Source organism: Harmonia axyridis, chromosome 2, assembly GCF_914767665.1.
Source record: "Harmonia axyridis chromosome 2, icHarAxyr1.1, whole genome shotgun sequence".
Classification (NCBI taxonomy): domain Eukaryota; kingdom Metazoa; phylum Arthropoda; class Insecta; order Coleoptera; family Coccinellidae; genus Harmonia; species Harmonia axyridis.
The window spans coordinates 16,412,493-16,438,461 of NC_059502.1; the positions used below are offsets into that span (position 1 = coordinate 16,412,493).

At 37.9% G+C, this 25,969-nt stretch overlaps 1 protein-coding gene across 1 annotated transcript in view; it reads left to right on the forward strand.

The window, feature by feature from the left end:
- LOC123673787 overlaps nt 1–25,969 on the forward strand; it is a gene marked incomplete in the record, with an annotated part of 335,142 nt that overhangs the window by 151,899 nt on the left and 157,274 nt on the right.

Consider the following 25,969-nt stretch of genomic DNA (forward strand, 5'->3'; position numbering starts at 1 on the left):
TATTATAGAATAGATATGAAAAAAAATTATCAGCTCAGAGTAATTTGGAAATGTGAAATAAATTCCTCTGTTACTTCTTCAAATACTGACGGATAGTAGACTAAAGAAGTAGTGAATGAAAATATGAATCGATTAATCTCTCCGTTAGTTATCAGAGGTGTTATAAATACCTAATAAAATTAATAGGAAAAGGAAATATTACTAAACATAAAACATATAATCTCATACGTTGAAGCATTGATAAGAAGAGAGGAGAATTGCGCTCTAAGCTGCACTATGAAATAAATTTCTTCTCTTTGGGAGCAACTATCAACAATGACCCATTTTTCATCCATGAGACTCGTTTTTATTATACATAATCGATATGGTTATTTCCTATTCAAACTGAGGAAAACTATGAAATCGATTCTAATGTCCGGATAATCTTCATTATTATTATTATTTGAACTGTGGTCGTTGTGGCTCGGTAAGCCTTCCGGGAACTGCGACCATGTAGATCTTTTGTTCTCTACCCTACTCATTCATGGAAACCCAAGGAGAAGGTCGTCAATGGCGTTGATAAAACTGACAACCTCCTTAGGGCTCCAAGCTGTCTGAGTCTCCTCAATGGAGCATGAAAGTTGATTCGCCATAAGAGTGACGATGATTCCAATTGATTATTTACTTGTTTATGTAAAGAGGACTTGATTCTGCGATTCTGCAAACTAATCATTTCGGAGTGTTTCAATCTTATTTATAATTCTCAGGATCTCCTCTATTAAACCGTATATCACACTTCGAACCCAGAAAACGAAGAAATCTCATTTGAACTTTGTTCTTGTTATGAATCACAACGGTCCAAGATGAGAGCCATGGGGAACCCCCGATGAAATAGATATGTACCGCGACAAAAAAACCCTCAACTGATGACCCAAAGGTTGCAGGAGGCGAAACACCAAAACGATTATACCACGTCTTCAAGGGTATATTCACTCATCAATACGACGTAATTATGGGAAATTCCATTGGTTTTTCAGAACATGAGTTATGTAATCATATCTTCATCTGCATCGGCCAAATATTTCCTATGCCCAAGCAAAAATTTACTGAAATCAATCAAAAGAGCACGTAACAATGGCGTGACCACAACTACTTCAAATTGAAGATTTTACATTAATATCTCCGCTCTAGCCGCTTCCTTTATAATTCTCAGTTCATTTCGAATGGGCGGAAGATGGTTTCATGTTTAGACTCGATAAAAATTTCATAAGTCCGGCGTCTAGAATCAACGCACAAAAAAACGAACTTCTCCCATTGACCTCTTCAAATAATACGAATAATGCAATTCTGCAGCATGCAGCGCGTCCATATATCGTACACGCCCCCCGGCTCTCAATATCCTCAGCGTCGCACAACAACGTAATGACAACTCCCGAGGGTCATTTTTTGTCGGTTTGCATTCTTTCAATTGTCCGTATAAATCATCGGTCGTCGATCGCCCACTGCAATACGTTCTCGATATCGGAATGCCCCAGTGCAAAATTCGAAGCGATTTATTACTCCTACGTTGCTCCTAACATAAATCAACCCCCCCCCCCCTCCACCTAGACATCAGCGGAGACGGGTCCTTGGATGAGCGATGTGCAAATGTGACGCCGCCACTTTGGAAACCGTCCCCGTCGACTTGCGTGCGTGTGACGGCGGTCAGTCCTTAACGCCATGATTCCTGAGCGACTGTATTCGATTTCAATCCATCATCTCGATCTTCGCAGTCGATTTTAGGACGGCTTCTCGACTTATGTGAAAGTGGGAATATTAGACGTATGTATATACTGCTGGTTCCGATATAGGAAGGAGGCGGTGGAGCATATAGAAAAAAGGGGGAGATTATGACGTTTTATTTCGATCAATCATTTTCTGGTGACGTACTTAGCTCCAAATGGATATGGATTAGCTGAAACAGCAAGATCTCTTCGGTTTCACCTTCTACTCAATCGAGTAGAAATATGGTCATTAGTCAGAATCGATTTTATTGAGGTTCGAACGTTTTCTATACAATCATCATCAGCAGTAGCATATCCACTCGTGGACATAGGCCTCCTCTTTTGTTTTCCACATTCTTTGTCCTTAACTTCTCTCTGCCACTTCTTCTCAATTCGGATTTACCTTCTACTCAATCAAATATCTGGACTCACTCAGGCCAAGAAATTAGGGATGATTTCACCTACCTTTGCCAGAAAGCTCTAGAAGTTGTCACGAGCTGAGCTTCGGGTGATGGTGAGACTGCTGACGGGGCACTGTCGGCACAAACATCATTTGTACCGTATGGGGAAGTTAGAAGATGAAATTTGCAGGCTCTGTGGATCAGAAGCAGAAACTGCTACTCGTGAATCAGTGTATAATCGATTATTGTCTATGCTCTTGTGATATTATACGAGGCGTGTATTTAAAGTAAGGTCTCCAAGGCCATTGGTATCGCCGCAAGTAGCGCTAGATGAAATCCGGCAACACTGTTGTATACGTTAGGCCCTCCTCCACCAATCGACACCTGGTTGAGCTCATTAGGACGCTCAGTCTTGACGTAGCAGCCATTTGCAATGGAAGTGCCGGTTGTCGCTCCCACCAGGTGCGAGTTACATTAAGTTTTTGCACTCAAAAAAAAAAAACTCTACTATAGAAATTTATCGTCAATTGAAAGAAGTGTATGGTGAGAAATGTATGGACGTGAAAAACGTTCGAAAATGGTGTAGAGAATTTTCTGCTGGCCAACTAAACGTTCACGACGAGGAGCGCAGCGGCAGGCTGTAACGCTCGGACGAAACAGTGCGGAAAGTTGAGGCACTTGTGCTGAAAGATCGCAGGTCAACTCTAAATGAGTTGGCCGAAAAACTCCAAGATGTGTGCAGTAGAGACTCTATTCATTCAATTTTGGGGAATAACCTGCAATACCGAAAATTGTCAGCCAGGTGGGTCCCGAAAATGCTTACCCCGGAGCACAAAGTCAAACGTATCCAATGTGCCCAAGACTTTCTCGCCAGTTTTGAAGAGGAAGGGGAAAAATTTCTTGATTCAATCGTCACAGGAGATGAAACATGGGGTCATTATCAAACATCTAGGAGGAATGAAATTTGCGAACTATGAAGAAGTTCATGAAGCGGTCATTTCGTTCTTGCGCGAGGCGGCAGGATCGTGATTCGAGGAGGGGATACAAAAGTTTGTCGTACGAATGAGGAAGCTCATCGAAGTGAATGGCGATTACGTAGAAAAATAGCTTAGATTTCAAGCTTTACAGCAATGTACAAAACTTAGTCAATAAATGTTATTTGATGTGAAAGAAATAAATGGAGACCTTACTTTAAATACACGCCTCGTAACTGATCATCTTCAGAAATCACAACTTGATATCGAATCGATATCGAACGTATTACAGAAGACGATCGACGACGGATGATTTATTCGAACAATTGAAAGAATGCAAAACGACAAAAAAGTGCACCATGGAAGTTTTGCGTTGTTGTGCGACTCTGGGGATATTAGGACCTAGAGGGCGTTTGTGGTATGATATATGGATGCGCGTCATGCTGCAGAATTGTATTATTCGTGTTATTTGAAGAGGTCAGTAGGGGAAGTTCGTTTTTTCTTTTATTTCAGGCGCTGGACGTATGAAATTTTTATTGAATCTAGGCATGAAATCTCGCCATATTCCGCCCATTCGAAATGAACGGAGAATCAAAAAGGAAGCGGATGAGTGGCTATATTGAAGTGAAATCTTCATTTTGGCGTGGATGTCGACACGCCATTGTTTAATGCTCTTTCGGAAAGCGTTGCGCTTTTGTGATTTCAGTAATTGTTTGCTTGGACGTAGGGAATAGTTGGCCGATGCGGATAGAGACATGATCATTTTCAGAAATCATTAATTATCCTTCAGGTCTTGCATTATTTTGATCATCAAAATTTCAGTACTGTTTTCTTAGCTCACACTTTCTCGTTATATTATCCCAATTGGCAACAAATTAAAGTTGATTTACTGCTGATTTTGGCACCTTTCTTTTGTGTAATACACCATGGATGATATGTACTCGTATTTCATCAATTTTCACATTTTAGCGATTTAGCAATCAGTTATATGACAAAAGTTGCCGAGCGTTTCGCACAAGACCTTCTCATTATCCGCCATTTTTATATATTCGGTATCATGCAGTAAAGTCTCTAGAAAAAATAAGTGTCAGGTGTTATCTGTACGTAATTGAAATTAAGACTCAACACCTTGTTGTTGTTGTTATGAATGTGTAGAATCTATTCAAGGGAATTTTTGAAGCATTTTTTTTTCTAGTAAGTACCAAGTATGCGAAATGGTGTTTAGCAATCGTAATCTGAAGATTGAGATAGCAGTGGCATGAAAGATATCAGAACGCAGCATCTTCAATATTTTGCGTGAACATTTGTATGTTGTGATGGGTACTGATTTTTTTTCACCGCTGATCAAAAGCAAGTTCACAATGTTCACATCGTCGATTCCGAACGCTCTTTGGAACTGTTTGAGCGAAATTAATGGAATATTTTGCTTTGAAATGTGACAGAGGGTAAAACATGTATTCATTACAACACTCCTGAGTTGAAGAGTGATTCAGCTGAGGGGAAAGTCGGTGAAAGCAGTCCAAAGTGACAAAAATCTCAAACATCAGCTGACAGAGTGATGGCATCCCTACCACTTACAGGGTGGGCGAAATTGGACGAAAACTGATGTCAGTGTCTAAGCGCCAATTTTCATGAGAAACTCATTGGCGAAAACCGCAACTCCATAGCACCGTCGCATAGTTATAGGGTGTTTTTCGAAAATGTTCATTTTCGGAATATTGCCGTAATTTTTTTCTGTTGAAAATGTAAAATGTAAAAACCGTCTTGTAGCGCAACTCTTTACGTAGTATTCAATTCAATTAAATTTTCCGCAGACTTGAAAGACATAATATGATAATAGATGTTAGGTTAGGGGACCTCGCTCTGTTGGGACTTCGAACATGACTTCAGAAACACATCAAGTATGCTATATTTTTGGAGTCAAAATAATATAGAATTATTCACCGAGTAATGTCGATTCCGTCAAAATTTGAATCACTCTCTTAGCCTAAAATTTACAGGAGTTATCGACTGATCCAGCAGTATTGACTTACTAATCAAAGCGATCTTTTCACTTTCCCGCATTTGTGTGATAAAGTAACTACGTCTGCTTATTATTAGAAACATTAAATCGCTTATATTTTATGAATTAATACGTCAGAATATAAAGCAAAATAATTTGGTTAGACACCTCCATTCGTAAAGATGAAACCATCCGATGCCGTCTCCCTCCAGGAAGAGACGGCAACAACACTTATTCATCCAAAGTGTCACTTTGTATAGGTTGAATGCGCAAAAAACATGGCATGGAATGAATTTCGACATAATATCCGAGAGGAAACCCTTCTCCGACAAGCAGGGCCTCGAAAATTAGACAGAGACATATTCTCCCGATCTTAAAATTCCGTTTGAACGAACCGCTTCTCCACTTCATCCTTCCCGAAAGACGTGAGGCGCATCCATCACGCTGCCACCGTCCCGACGTGTAAAAATACCACGGGTCGCCGTCGAATGGGAAGTGTGACATCGCGAAACCCGGAGATATGGATGAATGGCGCGAAGGATCCCATCAAATGGGACACTGTTGTCTCACACCGTTGCTTAGGTATGTGGGAAATCGACGTTTTTTACGTTTGGTTCTCGGTCAACCATGAAATGGATGAGAATGTGAAAACTGCGGGATGTATTGGTATGAATTCAATCATCTTTGTGGTTAGCGGTAGACACCAGCGATCATAATGCTGAGGACTGCTATAACATACAAACATCTTCAAAAGTGTTGGTCCTCCTAGGTTTCTCAAGAAATAGGCAATCTGTGTTCTGGAAAGGAGATGAATATTTTTCTCTATTTCAACTGCAATATAGGTTTGTTATGCAGGATGAGACCATAGGAGAAATGGGAATATCCCCAAATTTATCGATTATTCATTTCTGATTAATTATAGTTATTTCACAATTGTATCTAAATTCAATGGTCCTCATTACCACTTCTTCTTTCAATCAACTGCCCAATACGAATCAAGTTACTAATGAAATTTTCAGGCATATAGTTCCATTCTTCCTGAAAACTCAATTCCTGATTGCTATTGCTCTCCATTAGTAGGGCACAACTTCTCGTGCAAAATTGAGTCTAGTCTGCTTGGACCTCTCACACCCTTTCTCCTCGACCATTACTCTATAAACCGAATCGTGACTTGTCAAAAAAAAGTACGTTGCGCCATTTTGTTAAAAGCCAGTCTTGGTGGTGTTCTGCCCATTACCGAGTGGTACCTTTCATTTCCAGGTGATAGGCAATTTAAATTCGATGCAATTAAATGCAACCATGGAACTGGTTGAGACTACCTGGCTATAGATCCCCGAAAAATGACTTCGAGTAAAATTTGCGATATAATGGTCTTCCCTTGCAGATTGCAGATGTTACTTTGGGTCTACCAGGCACCGATCTCCAGGCAACGCTGCTGGTTTACAAGAAAAGGGACATGCGCCTTACTGAAGTCCGTGGAATATTCAAATGTTGCGCAATTTGGTGGTTGGACAAAACTTCTTGATGTAGAGACACTATTCTGGCCTAATCATCTTTTGAAACGATCAATGAATCGATCCAATTTTTCACTTCCTCATAAGATCGTAAGTGCTGGTTAGTCAGGCCGTGTGCCATCAATCGAAACAAGTGATAGTCCGAAAGAGCAACGTCTGGAGAATAAAGCGGGTGGGGTAAGACCATTTCAACGTTTCCAAGTATGTCTTGACCAATTTCGCAACCCATTTTTCATCTACAGTCACAATGCGATGCAGAAATCCTTCCGTCTTTGCCTTGCAAGCAGCTGTTCACAAGCAAACAAACGCCGTTCAACATCAACTCGTACGGTACCCAATTTCCATGTTTCTGAATCATTCTCATAACTTTCAGGTGTTTTGAAATGACTTGTTGCGTCTCTCCCAATGATCCTGCCAATTCTTGTTGCGTTTGACACTAGTCTTGATCTTTAACGTCAAAATCAGCGTTCTTGAAGCGTTGAAACCACTCTCGGCATGTCCTCTCAGAAACAGCGGCCTCACCATAGGTATTTGAGAACATTCGATTAGCCTCAGCCACAGATTTTTTCATATTAAAGCAAAAAATTGAAACCTCCCGCAAATGACGAGAATTTGGCTAGTAAGCTGACATGTTTAATCGAGAATAACTTTACGATGCAGACACAAATCGACTAATATTTCGATGGCATTTTGTTAACAAATACCTAAGCTTATTACATGACATCTACGATCTATTTATTTCGATTACCACTTACCGCTACAGTCATCTATTGCAAAACGGCGGAAGCAAAGTTGTACACCTATTGAAAAACATAACTTTCGCAAAGTTGCAACTCGTTGCGCCAGCTTTTAAAAATGGGTACTCTTTATTAATAATATACAATTCAGTCTGACCAGCAATGCTGAATATCGCTACAGTTAAAATATAATTTCCCGGAACATTATTTAATAAACATATATTTAGCAGTTCCAAAATATACACCACGTCCAAATGATATCATTACGTCTCGAATAATTGCGGTGGGTTTTTCCGACGAGCCCCGTATTATTGACAGCAATTTCCAGGCCGCACAGCCCGATCGCGTGTCCTAAATCTGCCCGTCAGCACGGTGTTCCCGACCCGGAGAACCATCAGCGAGGAGGGGAGGGTGCAGAGCGCAGCAGATAAGGGTGGAATCACCGCCAAACTGCCGCATTAAAATTAAATCGCGCGGCACTCTGTCGCGTATTTAAAACGATCAACCGTGTTTCCGAACATGTCCCGCATCGTGTTTGAACATGTCCCGAACGGGTGCGTTCATTTCCGTTTTGTTCGCGGCGGAATTCCACGCCGGCCCCAATAAATTTCTAATCAGTCCTAATGTGACGAGCGATGCGTTTTGGAAGGCGCATTTCGTTCGGTCTGCTCGGATTCGTGAGTTATCTGGATTGATTATTTTTATTCGCTTGATTGCGTTTCATAACGAGCGGTAGGGAATGTATTGATTCGAGATGTGTTTCAGATCTGAATAAGGGTTTTTGTTGTTTTATTAGAAGATATATGATGTAGTAAAAAGTTTGGCTAGTATTTCTCGAGCCGAGTTACGAGGTGCGTCATCTCCCAGGGGTTTGGTGTTTCGTCATGAGATCGCTGGTGAACTCATCAGTTAGAATATCCAAAGAACCGAAGATGCACCCTCTCACATCATCGCGTAGAGGTGACTCTGTTGCAACATGATGACCCCTATAAATACGCCGGGGCGTATTTAGTATGTGCAGCGCGAAAACCCATAACGCCATCTGTGAGCAAACAGAGTTACTACAAAAGAAATTCATTATTTCGGCATAAAAAACAAGACTTTTATAACCATAGTCAGAATCATCCGATTCTAGTCAAAAATGCGTCGTTTTGTTCGATAACTTGTTGCCATTTGAAGGAAATATCATTATGCCTCTCTCATAAAAGCCCTCGTCTCTATTGCCAAAAAATTGGGACAGTCGATGTTCACAAGCCTCTGTTGAAGTAAATTTTTCACCAGCAAAATTGTCCGCCATGGACAGGAACAAATAATTATCACTTGGTACCAGGTACTGACTATAAGGTGGATGAATAAGAACCTCCCAAACAAGCTGCCGGAGCTTTTGGCGAGGCACAATCGATGTGTGTGGCCTGGTGTTGTCCTGATGGAACACAATTACTCTCTTATTGGCCAAAGCTAGCTGCTTCTGGGCGATTGCTTTCTTCAGACGGTCCATTTCTTGACAGTACAGTTCCGAATTAACAATTGTACCGTAGGGAACCAGCTCATAGTAGATAATTCCCTACTAATCCCCCCAAACACACAGCAAATCCTTCTTAGCCGTCAATTTGACCTTAGCCACGGTCTCTACCGTCTCACCGCGTTTCGACCACAACCGTTTTCGCTTGACGTTGTCGTAAGCTATTCACTTTTCATAACCAGTCGCCAACAGCTCCAAAAATGGGTCAATTTTGTTGCGATTCAACAGTGATTCGCAGATAGAAATCCGGTCCATGAGTTTTTTTTTGCGTTGACTCGTGTTTTACCCATACATCGAGCTTCTTTTTGAGATCAGCCCTATCGAAATGGTATCAAACGGTTTTTTGTGCAATCTAATGCTCTTGGGTAATCGAAACAGTGCTCACATGACGGTCGGACTCGATACCTTGTCAAAGATTTCATCGAAATTTCCGACAATTGGTCTTCCAGTTCGTTGTGCATCTCTGATATCGAAATTAAGGAAACGGAATCGATGAAACCGAAATTGCGTGTAATTGGCTGTTACATTATCAGGACCATAAACTCTACTTACATTTTCAGCCTTCCGGCTTGCATTTTCGCCTTTATTGAAGAAAAACAGTAAAATATAGCGTTTTTTTTTTTGCTTGTATCCATCTACTCTAACGCGCGCTCAAACTAAACTGAGTCAACTAATCACAAAAGTTTTTGTAGTAGGAAAACTCATCTTTCTAGCACCATCTAATAAAACCCGATCGAACTCATAAAACGCGATATACACATAACTAAATCCATCTCTTCGAAAAATAATGGATTTCTACTTACCACACCTAATAATAGGGGCCAATATTCTAATGAACGTCTGTTCATTTTCATCCTAGACTTATGGCCCGCTATTTTCACCGCCGGTTATCTCAATTTATCTGAAAGTGTGAAGTCAGCTCCTCGTTGGCAGAATCATCGAAGAGAATATTGGGGATGGCGATTTTTTAACATACCCGAATGTCTTCACACCGGTCGAAGAGAATTGGGTAAAAATACCGCTCCTAATCACATGAATACGTAATGATGAGATCACAATGAAAAGCGGAATTGCTCATATATCTGGGACTAATAATGCACAGCACCAAATGTGACCATCGACTATATCTCAAACAATTAATTTTTTATTTGAAAATTTTAATTATTAACAGTTCTTTATAAAACTTTGCTACAGATTAGATAAGTGAGTACCAAAGCTTGTCATCAATCTGAACTGAAAAGTTTTTTTCCAAAAATGAATGAATCGATCCATATATTTCCGCAGAAAATCAAAATTAGTCTGGACTGAAGAAGAGCATACTGAAAGAAAGCCTACACAATATACACCCTTGAAAGCGATCGTCATCGAGAACAAATCAAAAAGATCTCAATTTAATCCTTTCCAGAAGAATAAAAAAGTAATGGAAGTAGGTTAAGGCGAAAAAGAAAACATCAAAAATCACAAATAATCGCCCGATAATTTGAGAGAGAATCATTCGTCCATCGCGTTCGGGGTCGAATCAAGTACCATATTTTTCTGGCGACCGAGTCATCGAGTAGTCAGTATTCTATCAGATCCATTCCGCATATTTTTCCGATTCGGTGAACCGCCATTCCGATCGACATATACACGAACTCCGATTTATCAACCCCACACACAAACCGGAATGTATTTTTACAAAAAAAAAAAAAAGAAGAACGACATTGTTGTGTTTATCGGCAATAGAACCGCACGGGCTGGACTGCGGCCATATCGGATGTTGGAGTCGTTCCGACAAACCGGAACCGGACGACCGGAACCCATCGATACCGTGTTCGATATATTTATTACGGGCGAATTTCGCGGGCAAAACGCTAGCCCCCTCGTGTTCGAGTGGAGATTTGAGGTTGTTACGTTTATGTACTGTCGCATTTTGAAGGGTATGTTATTGAGTGCGGACGTAGCTAGAGAGAGGAGATGAAAACATTAAACGTGTTTACGCAGTTTCCGGAAGGAGTAAGAGATTTGAATATGGCCACTCCAGATATTTAACATAATGCAGACAGAATTATTTCTTAAGATCTGCCATATTCCATGCCGTATATTAGGCCAAGTGAAAAGTCCCCGGTCTGATGCACAGATGGCGGTGCTAGTATTAAATCCATATGATTTTTAGTTAGTACCAACCTTCAAACGGTACGTGTCAAAATTTGACAGCAGTCCGACCATTAGTTTGTGAGATATTGAGTTGTGAGTGTAGCTAGTTTTGTTATTTGAAAAAAGATGTATAAAAAAGAATTTCGTGTGCTGATAAAATTTTGCTTTTTGGAGGAAAAAAATACAGTTGAAGCAAAATCTTGGCTTGATGAAGAATTTCCGGGGTCTTCACAAGAAAAATCAACCATCATTGATTGGTATGTTAAGTTTTAACGTGCTAAAATGAGCACCGAAAACGGCGGACACAGTGGACGCCCAAAAGAGGCTGTCACCAACGAAAAAATCACAGAATAATTTTGAATTACCGTATAGTGAAGTTTATCGAAATATCAGACATTGTGAAGATATCATCCGAACGTGTACATCATATCATTCACGAATATTCGTACATGAGGAAGCTGTGTGTAAAATGGGTGTCGCACGAGCTCACAATCGATCAAAAACAACAACGTGTTAATGATTCTGAGCAGTGTTTGAAGCTGTTTAAGTGCAATAAAAGTGAATTTTTCCGTCGTTATGTGACAATGGATGAAACATGGCTCCATCATTTCACTCCGGAGTTCAATCGACAGTCAGCTGAGTGGACTGCACACGATGAACCAAATCCTAAGCGAGGAAAACACAACAGTCAGCTGGCAAGGTTATGGCATGAGTATTCTAGGATGCGCAAGGTATAATATTCATTGATTATCTCCAAAAGGGCCAGACCATCAACTGCGATTATTATATAGCGTTATTGAATCATTTGGAGAAAAAAGGTGCTGTTTCGTCAAGACAATGCGTCGTGTCACAATAATTTCAATTTTGACGAAGTGTCAGTTGAGTTCAGTCAATTGTATTCCCAAGTTCTATGGTAATGCCATATGGTTCGCCATTTTTAGGCTCAATTTGAACATATTGTCGCCACTGTGTTTCATTAAGTCACCGTAAAAATAGCCATATTTTCATGGAAACGAAATCCAAAACTTCCATCTTCCCATAATTATTATCAAAAGTTTTGTGAAAACCACTTTTAATATCCATAGCAAGGTGTTGAATAACTTCATACTCAATCATTTCCTAAATTTCGTATATTTTTAAACCTGCCCGAAAATAATAGAAAACACAGAAATATCCTCAGTCAATATTGACCTGTATTTCAGGTTCTCGTCCAAAGTCTATTCAGAAGATCATTCTGAATTGATTGCTGAATTCGCATCAACCTAAGAGACCGGTTATCCAGTTCTTAGTAACGTGAATACAATTGATTCAGTAAGACCATTGATCTTGAACAACCCATTCAGGAATTGTTGGTGGTAACATCAAACCAATTGGTCGTAACCATATCCCACGATTTGGAGGTTATGGTTCATCTTCATTCCTGCGTAACGATGGATACCTTTGCTGGAAACAGTCGAGTAGTTCATATCAAGAATCCTCAATAGCGCTACCTCCCTATTCTAACTGAAGAGCATTCCGAATCTGAACTAGTTTCTAGACCGCATAATCAACCGCAAATTTACCACACCTTTCCATCGAATGTACTTGCTTTAACAAGAAAATATCGGAAAATTGTTATTTCCCCTTATAAACGTATAAGTCAATTTTTTTAAGTTGGTAGACTTTTCATCGACATTTATGTCAATTTTGAGCAGGATCGGATCTTTAAAGCTATTTTGGCAGCTTATACATCAATGCTATTTGAAATTTTAATGGATGGATTTAGAGACTTTGCTCACTCTTAAATTTCAAAATAACAAATGGTGTCTATAAAGTAGCTGAATTTAATTCAACTATTCTCGATTGGTATCTATTGATTTGCTGCTTTTAGTATTGTACATGTTTTAAGTTGTGATACTTGCATTCACCGATGAATGAAGAAACAACAAAGTATGGAAATTTATTGATTACTCTTTCTATTTTATTCTTCTTTTAATCTGTTAATTCCTTTTTTCATCTCAAATTGAGAATTGTCATCAAAACAACACGGTTTATTTATATTATGTGTGTGTAATAGGTTTCCAGAGTTTTTAGATGGCCCAGCTTTTCATGGCATCATTATAAGGTCATATTATTCATTGTATTCATTAAAAGTTTTGGGCTAAGGTTTCGAAGCAGTTTGTAGGTTAATTCGAAAACAAATCTGCTTTCTTACAAAAAAAGTTGGATAAAATTTGTGAGTATTCATTTCATGTATCGCACATACAGTTTATGGTCTCCACAAGTGAAATTGACGCATGGATAAAGCAGCACCTAAACGCCCTTGACTTCACATCAATGCTTTTATGGTTTTTCATCAAAATTCATCCTTCATCATTGAGTCCCAAGTCTAACCTAATCATTTGAGACTTTTTCCCTGATGGAAATCAGCAAAATTCGCAATATCAGCTAGATTATCGAATCCTTGGGATGTGAAGAAATTAATGTTTTCACACGGCACGTATTCATTTCCCCATCTGGAGATCGAATTCTGACAGTCCTCTCATCAATTTCATCGCAGCATCCCACTGGAAATTTATCGAGCAGACGAACATTAAGCAGACTCGTCATTTTTCAACGGCCGTAGTAATAAGTCATAATGAAAAATCGAAGTTCTGCACGAGAACAACCGAGACCCGGTATACAGGTGAATATCCTTCATCAACGTCCACTCCGGACAGAATAGTCATTTGTTTCAGACTTTATTAAATAGGTGAAACCGTTGGCATGACTGACAAATTTGGCGTTGAAGTGGAATTAACCCCTAAACTTTGTCGAAATTAATTGAAACTTCATCAAGGATTACCACCGCCGAGTTTATACATTCCGTGTAGATAAAACGGTTCAAAGCTGTAGGTGCCCGGAGTAGAGCCGAGTTCGGAGAGCTTACGTCATCAACACACCGTACTTGGTCGAGAAAAACGTTACACGGACCAGAACAAGCAAGGGGATTTGATGACTTGCATTCATGAATTGTTTTAAAGTTTGAATCTAGTAAACTATCAAACTGAGATGAGATCGTGGAATTAATGCAATTGAATCTATAGCTCTGTGAGCAGATACATAAAAGCGGTGGGAAGATTAATTTCTCAGTTGGAAATTACCGGTAGTGAAATGCCTCAACATATCTGGCCGTAGCCTAGAGATCTCGTGTTTAGTGCTCTCTGATTGGATGATCCGAACCTGCTAACTCCAAAACCATGTATAAGGAATGGACTAGTTTTCGTCTTTTTGTTAAGCATCAATTCTAAAAATTTAACTAAAATGAAACAAAAATGTGAAAGAATCATTGAAATATCTCTAGAAATGAAGAAGTTATGAGACTTTGAAGTTGCGCTGGGAAGAATAATTTCATAGTACGTGTAAGTGTTGTGACGTCACACACTAGGCGACTGGTATTCGCAGAGTGCTTACGAATTCATTGGTGTACAATCACTTGTGCCGTTCGTGTCGTGTTTTGTTCGTTACACGATGGCTGAAATAACTTACTATATACATAAATATAAATTACTTTTTTCTCTTTTTACTTTTTACCCCTCACATGAATATGTTTTGCCATTGCCATTCAACAACCAGTACTCAACTACAAACTGTTTATAAAACGTTTTTTGAATAAATTATCCTTATAAGTTGAACCATGATGTAGCAAACTCAAAAGTAGATACTTACTTGAAAAGTTTAACTCCTTTTATTTCTGCACGGACATAAGATGGATTTGAAGAAAAAAACTCCATCACTGCGAATATATCTATTTTAGGCAAATTGTCATTTTGTCCTTTCACGAAGCCTTCTTCCATTATGGTGACATAAAAACAAAACTCGAGTTAAAACTACACTGTACTACTAGAAACGGCGCGAGAGCCTTGGCGCGGCTAAGTATTTGAACGTAATTTATGGTGTAGCGATTACAGGCAAGAGCCGTGACGTCACAGACCAAAGACGTTCCGCGCTAAAATACATAAATTTAAATAATCTATTTCTCAGTCATTTATTGATGGATTTTCAAAATTTTTTCACTGATTTATCAGTTTTGCGCTATATTTTAATGCTATCGTGTCAAATATAGTATTTTCAACATCACTAAACTAGTCCATTGACGATGACGCACTGGGTCGAATAGGAATGTGGACCACAGAATGATTGTTTCGGATTGTCTTCAAAAGTGATTGGGTCAGTTAATATTGATTTTCAATTTGTAATCTTTACAGATATCCGAAATCGAACGAGAAGTGGCGGCTTGTGGTACTCAAAACAGGTGAAGCCCGAAGAAGGAATAAATTTCGACGCCACCTTGGTGCTTAGGCACCTGAAATATTATTCCTTGACGCGTTAACTTTTCATATGGAGGTCATCGCCAAGAGCCCAACTTAAATCATAAAAAAATCGTTTTAAACTCTTACATTTATTTTCAAGACCAAAAACTTAAAATTAAAAACTGCAACACCCAGAAGGAACTGTTCGAATTAATTTTTTTTTTTTTTTTGGTAGATCATAGATAGTGTAGCAAGGAGTAAATGATTGAAATTTTGAGAAAAAAACGAAGGGTTCACATTTTTTTAAATGAATTTGTTAATTATAAGTTTGTCCCTCGCGATTATCTATACACTCCTCAACACGTCTCGGCATTGATGCAATAAGGTGGTCTATTTCTTCTTGAGGTATACTATCCCCAGCTACCTGGACTTCATGTCGCTGAGCCGCCAACGTTCGTGGGGGCTGAGGTAAATTTCCAAGCCTTCTACCCATGATGTTCCAAACATGCTCTTTATCACGAAAGATCGGGGGATCTAGGCGGCCATGGCAAAAGATTCACATGGTTCGCTTCGAAAAAGTTTTTTCTAACTCTGGCAACATGAGGTCGAGCATTATCTTGCTGAAATATTGGATTCTCGAGCCGGTGAAGGCAAAGAAGAAGATATGGCTCCACTATTTCTTGAATGTAACGCAGCGGTGTCACTTTACCTCGAATAAACACTAAAGGTGATCTACTTGCATGTGCAATAGCACCCCAAACCATAACGCCTACTGTCCGGTATACATGACGTTCAACTGCAAACTGAGGTTCACGTCTTTCCCCCCGACGTCGTCAAACCCTACTGCTGCAGATTTCGAGAAATTTCAGTTCGATAAAGTCCTGAACTTTATCACGAGAAAGTAGTACCGCAAAAAATATTCTGTATCTAGAAAGCAAACCGTTTGCAAGCTCATTTTTATGGTAGTTTTTTCCCCTTGAAATAATTGTTTATTCCTGCAATTTAGAATCACCTTGTATAACTACTACTGTTTATTATTTACAATCTAATTATACGTACACAATTTCGTATATCCATTATCACGTGATTTTCCAACCTGCACGATACCGTTGATGGTGGTCAAACAGTTCAGCCAACTTACCCGACGAACATTTATATCCACATACCGGGATATGAAGTAAACGACCGTTCTGGTCGCAACGTGATACATCAAATACTTCGTTCTACCAACTTTTCCATTTCCTTCAGCTACTTAAAATGATAGATAGAACATGCTGCAGTCCCCCTTTCCGAAAATCCCAATTAATCAACGTCACCTAACGGTCCCTACACTCTCCACGCCATGCTGCAACGTCCCGACACGCTAAATGGTGGAGAACTAACCTTTGTAACTGTAAGAAACCGAGCTGTCGCTCTAATAAAGCCATGCTGACACCTTTTCCGTTAAATAATCCCAACACGAGCTAACGACTGAAGGTCCGGACTCCGGAGTAGACTATTCAATTTGGAAAAGACAGAATAGGTTTGTTGTACACCTCATCGAAAAGTCAAATTGATATGCAGGTTAGGTTAGGTTAGGTCATCATATTTCTGTAGTAGACACGATCAACATGATATTTTGTAAGAAACGAGACATTGTCCAAATGTATATTTTTAGCTCAATCGAACATGCAGTTTTTAAATTAATAGAAGCTTAATATTACAAGTATATACAGGGTGTGAATGAATACCTACGAAAAAATTCAGGGGGTGATTCCTTGTCAAAAAATAGGGTAGGTCTTTCATATAAATTTTTTTTTGAGGTATATAACTTTAAGTTGGCATAGTAATGCCAACTTAAAGTTAACTATCAAATCGGTCGCCATCTTGAACAGTAGTTCAAGATGGCGACCGATTTGATAGTTGTCGAGTAATTCATTCTTTGGTTTGGCAATTCATCATGAATAGACTCACGCCTGAACAACGCTTGCAAATAGTGCCACTTTATTTCGAAAATAATGGTTCTGTGCGGTATACATATCGCGCACTACGTCCATTTTATTTTGTTCAGCGATAAAGCGCACTTCCGTTTGAATGGTTACATCAACAAACAAAACTGCCGCATTTGGAGTGAAGGTAATCCTCAAGTGTATGTCGAAACACCGTTACCTCCAGAAAAACTGACTGTTTGGTGCGCTTTATGGGCTGGTGGAATCATTGGTCCGTACTTCTTCAAAAACGATGATGGCCAGAACGTTACAGTCAATGGTGATCGGTATAGAGCCATGATTACTAACTTTTTCATTCCTGAATTGATCAACCATGATGTCCAGGAGCTGTGGTTCCAATAAGACGGCGCAACATATCACACAGCTAGTGCCACAATCGATTTATTGAGAGACACGTTTGGTGACCGCCTAATTTCACGTTTTGGACCTGTTAATTGGCCTCCAAGATCTTGTGATTTAACACCGGTAGACTACTTTCTGTGGGGCTATGTAAAGTCATTGGTCTATGCGGATAAGCCACAAACCCTTGACCATTTGGAAGACCACATTCGCCGTGTTATTGCCGATATACGGCCACAAATGTTAGAAAAAGTCATCGAAAATTGGACGTCCAGATTGGACTACATCCGAGCCAGCCGTGGCAGTCATATGGCAGAAATCATATTTGAAATGTAATGCCACAAGATTATCTTGCGGATAATTAAAATTTATGTCAATCGAATAATCCATCGTTGTTTTATTGCAATTTAAAGTTCTATAGCTCTAAAAAAACACCCTTCATATCTTTCCAAAATATTTCGAGAAGTTTGTCCTTCGCAATGCGAACATACATTTGAAAATTATTTAATTTTCAACTTATTATTTGTTACCTGGCTTCAAAATCACTGTCATAAAAAAATATATATATAATTGTTATTTGATGTTGGAAAGCTTTATGATCACTTTTTACTGTCTGGATTATTCGAATATTCTCTATAATCTGCCTGAAATCACTGATTTCACCCAATAAAAATCTCCGTAACGTGAACGATATTCCCGTGAAGGTAAAACCCAGGGTTCCATGCTGGCGGATATTGCCATATTAACAACCGCATATTCAACACCCGATCGCTCCCTTTCCCATCATCCGACAACAAAATCATCCCCGACCCAAATTGTTGTTTGTTATTCGGAAACTTCCAAGTTGTTAGCCATCCCAATTCCCTCGAGAGTGAGAAGATCTCGGCTCCGGGCTGTACGGTCATCGGCATAACTTGCTGGCCATTATTCAATTGACAGGGGTCAAGTCAGCAATCAACGTTGGACGTAGGTAAATGATTCGGGCTCCCAAGATTAGAACCCTGGGGCATCGAAAAGATGGGTTGATGAAAATGTTACATGCGTTAGAGGAGCTACAGAGGTTAACGGTTCTGTATCTGGAAAGAGGTTACCTGAGAAGACGAGTGGTTTGTCCTAGGAAAGGTAATATCGGGTTATTTCCCAATTGCTAGTGGAAAACTGGTTCAATTCCACGGAACGAGTAAAGTAGTAACTATGATCAAAAAAGAAACATACTATCTTGTGGTATGGAGATAGCGTTACACCATTTCGCTGTTAGCTGAACAATTAATGATGTCTGCAAGAAGATGCATTAGGTAGTCTTCCTAAATTGTCTTTCCACTCTTTTTCAATGTCTGATATTCTGAAACGTCGTTCTGGTAACTAGCAGGGTTGGACAATCATTTATTTCATATGCATATAAGTAGTATTGGATTTCAAAATTTGTGTCTAACTGGTTTTCAAGCCGCAAATTCTGCTCATATATTATACTGAGAGAATGCACTTTCAGATATGCAACATATAACCTTTGGAATTTTTGGAATAATCATAGCTAATATATCACTCAAAAATTCCCCGGAGCACGAATGACACCGCCAGAGCCATACCACTTTCTTGAGTATCATTTCATTTTATTAGTACTAAGCTTCAAAAAATGCTTGTCAAAATTTCGGAACATCGAGTTGAATTTGAATTGAGATATTGAAGGTCAAATGATGTTAAATTTGGCGTTGTTTGAAAAAGGACGGAATCAAGAATCGTGTATTGATAAAACACCGTTTCTCGTGAGGAAAAATACTGTGCAGGCAAAGCCAAAGCTTAATAAATGTTATTCAATCTCTGCTCCATCGAAAACAACGGTTGTCGTAATATGCTGACTTCAAACTTCTCTAATGAAGGATCAATTGTCGAGGTTGAACATTGAGATCGGTTATGAATACAAATAAAAAACTGTGTTTTTCAAGAATGAGTTGCTTCACCAATAATCTGCATTTAAATGGTAAAAATAGGACACAGAACAATTTCGAATTGTTACATTGTTCGATCTTTCCGGAATCCTTCTTTTATATCGAAAGACTGAAAAGCAGAAAACAACTAGAAATCTAACTGAGCTCACCATTCCGTAACATTATAATCGTAATTATACGATTTCAGGATATTTACCAGTGAAAAACTTCAATACGTTTTCATCCATCTCAATATAAAAGCATGAACTCTTCGCCTTTGTCACTGACAATATTGATCTGAGAAATGTTGGGAGTGGGTAATATGAGAGATTCAAAACTATTAGGTGATCTCTACCCATTCAGACTTTATTATATTGCATCAAAGTTCGATAACGACAATTATTGTAATACCTACGTTTCAAAATATATAGGTATAACCTAAATAAGTAGTTAATTTGGCATAGAAATTTCTATATGATTTTTTTTTATCCATGTATTCAGGGGATATTGAAGGATAACAATTATTATTATCCTCATATGTGGTATTTACTCTAAATTATAACATTTATTGTTCCTTTCTGGTTCTTTTCTCTTTTGTTTTTAGATTTAATTATAATATATTTGTCGTCAACTTGTGGTGAAAAGGAAAGATGAAAAGAATATACGAGTTAGAAAGGTTTAATGAGTCTACTTGATGATGAATATTCAATATAAATATCTAGAAATCGACAACTTTGTGTCTATTCCTTAACAAAAATATATCTTCATGATATATTTGGTTTATATTTGTCTTGGGATATAATTCTAAAAACGTCAAAATTAATAACCAACCAAAAGAAAATTCAAAATAACTAAAACTGTACAAATTGAGTAAACGGTTAACAAATTGAATAACTAAATTGACATTAAGACAGACGAACGTTTCGGAATTTTTGTATGTACTAATACAATTTTCCCCCATCAGTACCTTAAATTTAACAAAATTACTGAACTTACCGTTTAATCAATTTGTACATAGTTGTTAATTTTTTGATATTTTTATAGAATATAAGAGTAAAGTAAATTTGTTGATTCTTTCGGATCATTTTGATAACTTCTGATAAGTCATTGGTTGAATACTATTTTTATAGTCGACTTTTTAGACATAGAGTCTCGTATTCCTGATAAGAGCTGAAAGTAGGTAACAGAAATTCGATGGAATAATTCTCTTTCATTAACGCATCGGCCGACTTCATTTCAATATGCGGAATTCAACTCGCGTTTCTCGTTCCTTTCGGTTTCATTCGACCCCTAATTCAGCGAAGACACAAATGCTCGAGAAATTACACGATCGAGCAACTTGATGATAGCCCTCATGATCCGCTTCATTTAACATTCGAAAAGTGGAAAAATATTCGAATCCGCCTCGCGAAAGAGGAAAAGTTGGATAGTTTTTCTTGTAAGGTAGAACGGAATTATAACTTCGGCCATAAAATGAACTTCGTTGAGTAGCTTACACGGGAACATTCATTTTCCACCTACTGGCTGAACTTTGAGACGGCACAGCGACTGCGAATTCCCGATCTCAACTTGAGAGATGTCTTATTTGACTTTCCCGGGTTCGCTTAATTCATACCAGTATTTTGATTCTAGGGTTTTATTGAACTGGCGTTTTTACAAGCTTATTCTCGGGAACGAGATCCTCGAGTATCTGCAGTTTGACCGTTTTTACCGAAAATAGTTTCAAACGATCGACTAAGTGCTGAAGGAGTCATACTGATTCAATTCTATCTGTACGTTCGCTCTGCAGCTAGCTTTATAACTTCTTGAAAATGAGATTTAGAAACATGAAATATCCACTTCTTCTGAATACCGTCTTCAGGCGTTTTACTGTTACGTTACGTCTAACTGTTTTATGGCCGTTTCAGAGAGTGAATTATACCGTTTTTATCGTTTTCTCATTCTTCCCGAACAAACTTCACTCTGTCAGTAACAACTCGATAGACACACAGTTTTTGCCTAGTCGACAATTTCTTTAAGGGGCAACTTCCCATGACTTGACTTGCTGATATTTTTATCTATTATTTATTATTTCATATATTTCACCCATCGTCTAGGCTACTTCCTCAGCATCCCAGAAAGTATTAGGAATAGTACCAAGAAATCCCTGGCCAATGACAATTTTTTTGCCAATATCGCCTTACAAAACTGGCACAGATCTCAAAAACATTGTATATGTCACCTTTCTTCGCTTTATTCCATAAGAAATGAATCTAGTTTTTTCAATATTCCAACATAATACATCATACCTTGTTGTAATATCAACTATTTTAATTCGACTCTCAAATGGTGCAAATTAACATTCACCAGCAGTTAATATCATTAACTACAGAAAGAAATATCTATATACCAGAAAACAAGAATATGATTGTAACAGCAGCTGGGTTCGGGTAATAGTATAGTTATATTTTATTGATGTTTATATTATATGATAATGAAAAGTTTTATGGTATGCATTTAAAATTTTTATTATGATACTAACCGAATCTGCCTCATTACAGCACATCTTCATAGAATTATATGAACATTTTTATTTCAAGAATCATGGCTTCATTCATCCGTAAACCTTCACTACAAAAGGTTTTGTATTCAAAAAATTTTGTACCGACATATATTTTTCATAATGTTTTAGTTTGTTTTTCCCAGACACCCCTTATGAAAACTTTTTTTATTGTAGATAGTACTATTGAATTCGTAAAGTGTGGCTAGGTGGAAATGAAATGACAGATGTACTTTCAATCACGTTCCAACAAAGTCTTATTCTACAAAATTCAATCAATAATGAAACCTATAACTCAATCATTTGTCGACAAAAAAATGTCTTCATAATAATTTTTTGAAACCTTCACTTATTGCTTTGTGAACTCAGTTTTTCCATTTTCTCAGCATGATACTCTAATTTTCTCACCGAACTAATAAACACCACGTGATAAGCAGTTGCTGTCTTCTCCCCACAATCTTCACTCGTCGTTTTCTGCTAGGCCCATTCTCATGAAGTGCTTCCTGGAGTGACAATTTATTCTCATAAGGAATCCAGTGAATAGATTAATCATATTTTTGCTAAGATCCAGATACTTCTCAAATTTCACAGTTTTTGGTCTCTTTCGGTTTTCTTCTCCTGAAACTCTTTCTTTTAGGTACATTTGCTCATATCTCAGGGAAGTTTCGAACCGATGAGTGGTTGCTCCTCTTCCTGCAAGTGTGTTGGTCTCTTTATTCTTTTAATTCCCGAGTTGACAACAACCTGACTGTCAGAATGTATCGCTACATCACATTTATTACTTGGTTGATATCGACACATCTTTTAGAGTAAGATCCCAGAGCGATAAGACACAACTTATTTTCGTAAGTAATTGCACAAGTGCATCAAAATTACCGATAATTTTGCATGACAGCGTGTTGTCATAAAAACTGCATGAGTTCATTTTCATTTTTGGAGAAAGAGCCCGACACCGAAGGTGGAGGGCTCTTTCTCCAAAAATGAAAATGACCGAATGCAGTTTTTCAAAGAAAACACGCTGGAATGCGAAATTATCCGGTCATTTTGATGCACGAGTGTAATTCGGGGGAATATTTCCCGAATAAACTGTGACATCACTTGTCAAACTGATGTAGAATGGAATTGCCATAGATTCGAACTGTGTAAGATGCATAGAAACTATGCTTCTATGAACAGAACAATTATCGCAGTGCAGTTTCGCTTCCTACAATGCAATTATCGCTGTAATTTTCGATAATTGTTCTCCAGATACATAGAATTTTTGACAGGAGGGAAATATTCACATAAATGAAACCTCATGTTCTCAGTAGTGTCTTATGTGCTCAGAATACCTGCGCGCTTGTGGAGCTTGCCGAGTGACACCTGGGCAGGTACCAGGTGTGAAAGGTAACTAAAATTAATAGTTACCTAACTTAAATTTTCATAGCTGATTTTTGAATATATTTTGTAGAGTGTTATTATAAAGTTATACCATAAGCGTCAGACACTTTTCGTGGCCAGTACTTTTGTCAGACGCTTTAAAGCTCTACAAAAAATAAATTAACTTAACTTATTTTTACATGTCTGACATTTAAATATGTTGTTCAGACAATTGTTACGAAGTTATATTTAATTAGTCAGACAAAATTGATTGACCAAACACCCCCTAAACAGCAAAATTATTCTGCCGTGAGTATGAGCGCGAAAGCATTATAGGTGCGTTTCGGAGCGAGTTAGACGGTCTTACTAACTCAGTTCCCCTTCTCTCATTCGTGTAATTCTTCTGTGTATTGTGTATGTGTCCTTTGGGTACAACCTAATAGTATACAGTATAGTTTGGATCTGTGAGACCACATGTTTTTGTTGTTCACGTCGTGTGATTTGTGAGTTATTTACATTACTTATTAACGTGAAAATCATGGAAGAAACAGAACCAGCAAAATTAACGTGTACATTTTGTGAAAAATCTAGTGATAAATTAATATTATTTACCGAGATAACATTAAAAAAGTGTAAAATTATTTTACAACAGCGAGTGACACATAACCTAAAATTTAAAGACGTAGTTTTACCTGAAGATTTATATGATAAAGGTTATCATCGGGAATGCTATAAAAATTTTACTGCTCTGCCCAAAAAATATTATTCTGAGATTCCAGAAAAAACTAAAATCAGTAAAAATAAAAGTTCTCCGAGCATTGTTGACAAACCATTTGTTGCATCGACATCAATTTCACCTAGTAGTACAAGTACTAATAGTGATCCATCCACAGCATCTACCTCAACTGAACAAAATAATTCTACTGTTTCCGATTCAGATTTAGTGTCCAACTCAATTTCAGCTAGTGCTACTCTTGAACCTTTTGTAATATCTGAGCCAAATGTCGATCAAGGTATTGAATTTGAACCAGTTGAACCGGTGTCTTGTGATTCTGGAGATTCTTGTGTGACAGGTGAAAATGATTTTCATTTGTCTACCAATCAAGTCCCATTTGAAAATAATATAAATAATGACGATAATGAAAAGTGTATATTTTGTGATAGAAAAACTAAGACATAAATTAAAAAGACTCCCATTGCATACGTGCAATAAATATGATTTTTAAAAAAAATTAAATGAAGAAGACTCCGCGGAATTTATAGAGAAAGTGCAAGATGTACTAGAGTCAACAATCTATTATCACCAAAAATGTCAATTGGAATATTTCTATCAAATATCGTCAACGAAGAAAACTGTTCAAACGTCTTGGCATGATCTTCGTCAACACCATCAAGCTGTTTTTGATGAAATTTGCAATTTTATTCAGCAAAATGTCATCGAAAAAGGTCGATGTTATTTTCTCACCTATCTCCACAGATATTATTTAGAATTATTCGACGACAAAATAGATCTGAAAATATTATGGGCAATTTTACTCCTCAAAACTTGGAGAGTAAAATAACCAAAACATTTTCGAAGGAGATTAAGTTTATGATGTGTCAAAACAAAAAGGTACTTGCTCCAAAAAATATTTCTGTAATTGATGAGGAGTTATTAGAAATCATAAAGGATCAGGACATTATTAATAAAGCCGCTTTAATATTAAGAAAATCAGTGTTAAAAGTTGATAAAAAAAATTGCCCAATAATTTATCCGTAGAGGACCTTGAAAATGGTGAAATTTCAGTGCCAGAAGACCTATCCCAGTTTTATTCGACTCTTATTGCGGGAAGTAACAACAAACGAAAAACCAATGATAAATGTGTTCGGATAGTTGAATCTTTGAGCCAGGATGCTGTATATGCCATTTTTAATGGCAAATACAAAACGTCGAAACACATCAAGCTTGGAATAGCTTCATATATTCATATTCATTCATTCATATTCATATATTTACTCTAAGACGCATGCGCATAATGCTTTCGCGCTCATACTCACGGCAGAATAATTTTGCTGTTTAGGGGGTGTTTGGTCAATCAATTTTGTCTGACTAATTAAATATACCTTCGTAACAATTGTCTGAACAACATATTTAAATGTCAGACATGTAAAAATAAGTTAAGTTAATTTATTTTTTGTAGAGCTTTAAAGCGTCTGACAAAAGTACTGGCCCACGAAAAGTGTCTGACGCTTATGGTATAACTTTATAATAACACTCTACAAAATATATTCAAAAATCAGCTATGAAAATTTAAGTTAGGTAACTATTAATTTTAGTTACCTTTCACACCTGGTACCTGCCCAGGTCTCACTCGGCAAGCTCCACAAGCGCGCAGGTATTCTGAGCACATAAGACACTACTGAGAACATGAGGTTTCATTTATGTGAAAATAAGTTGTGTCTTATCGCTCTGGGATCTTGGACTATTTCTATTGCAAGTATCTGTACCCGAAAAACATTCAGATAGTGCCTTAACGATAA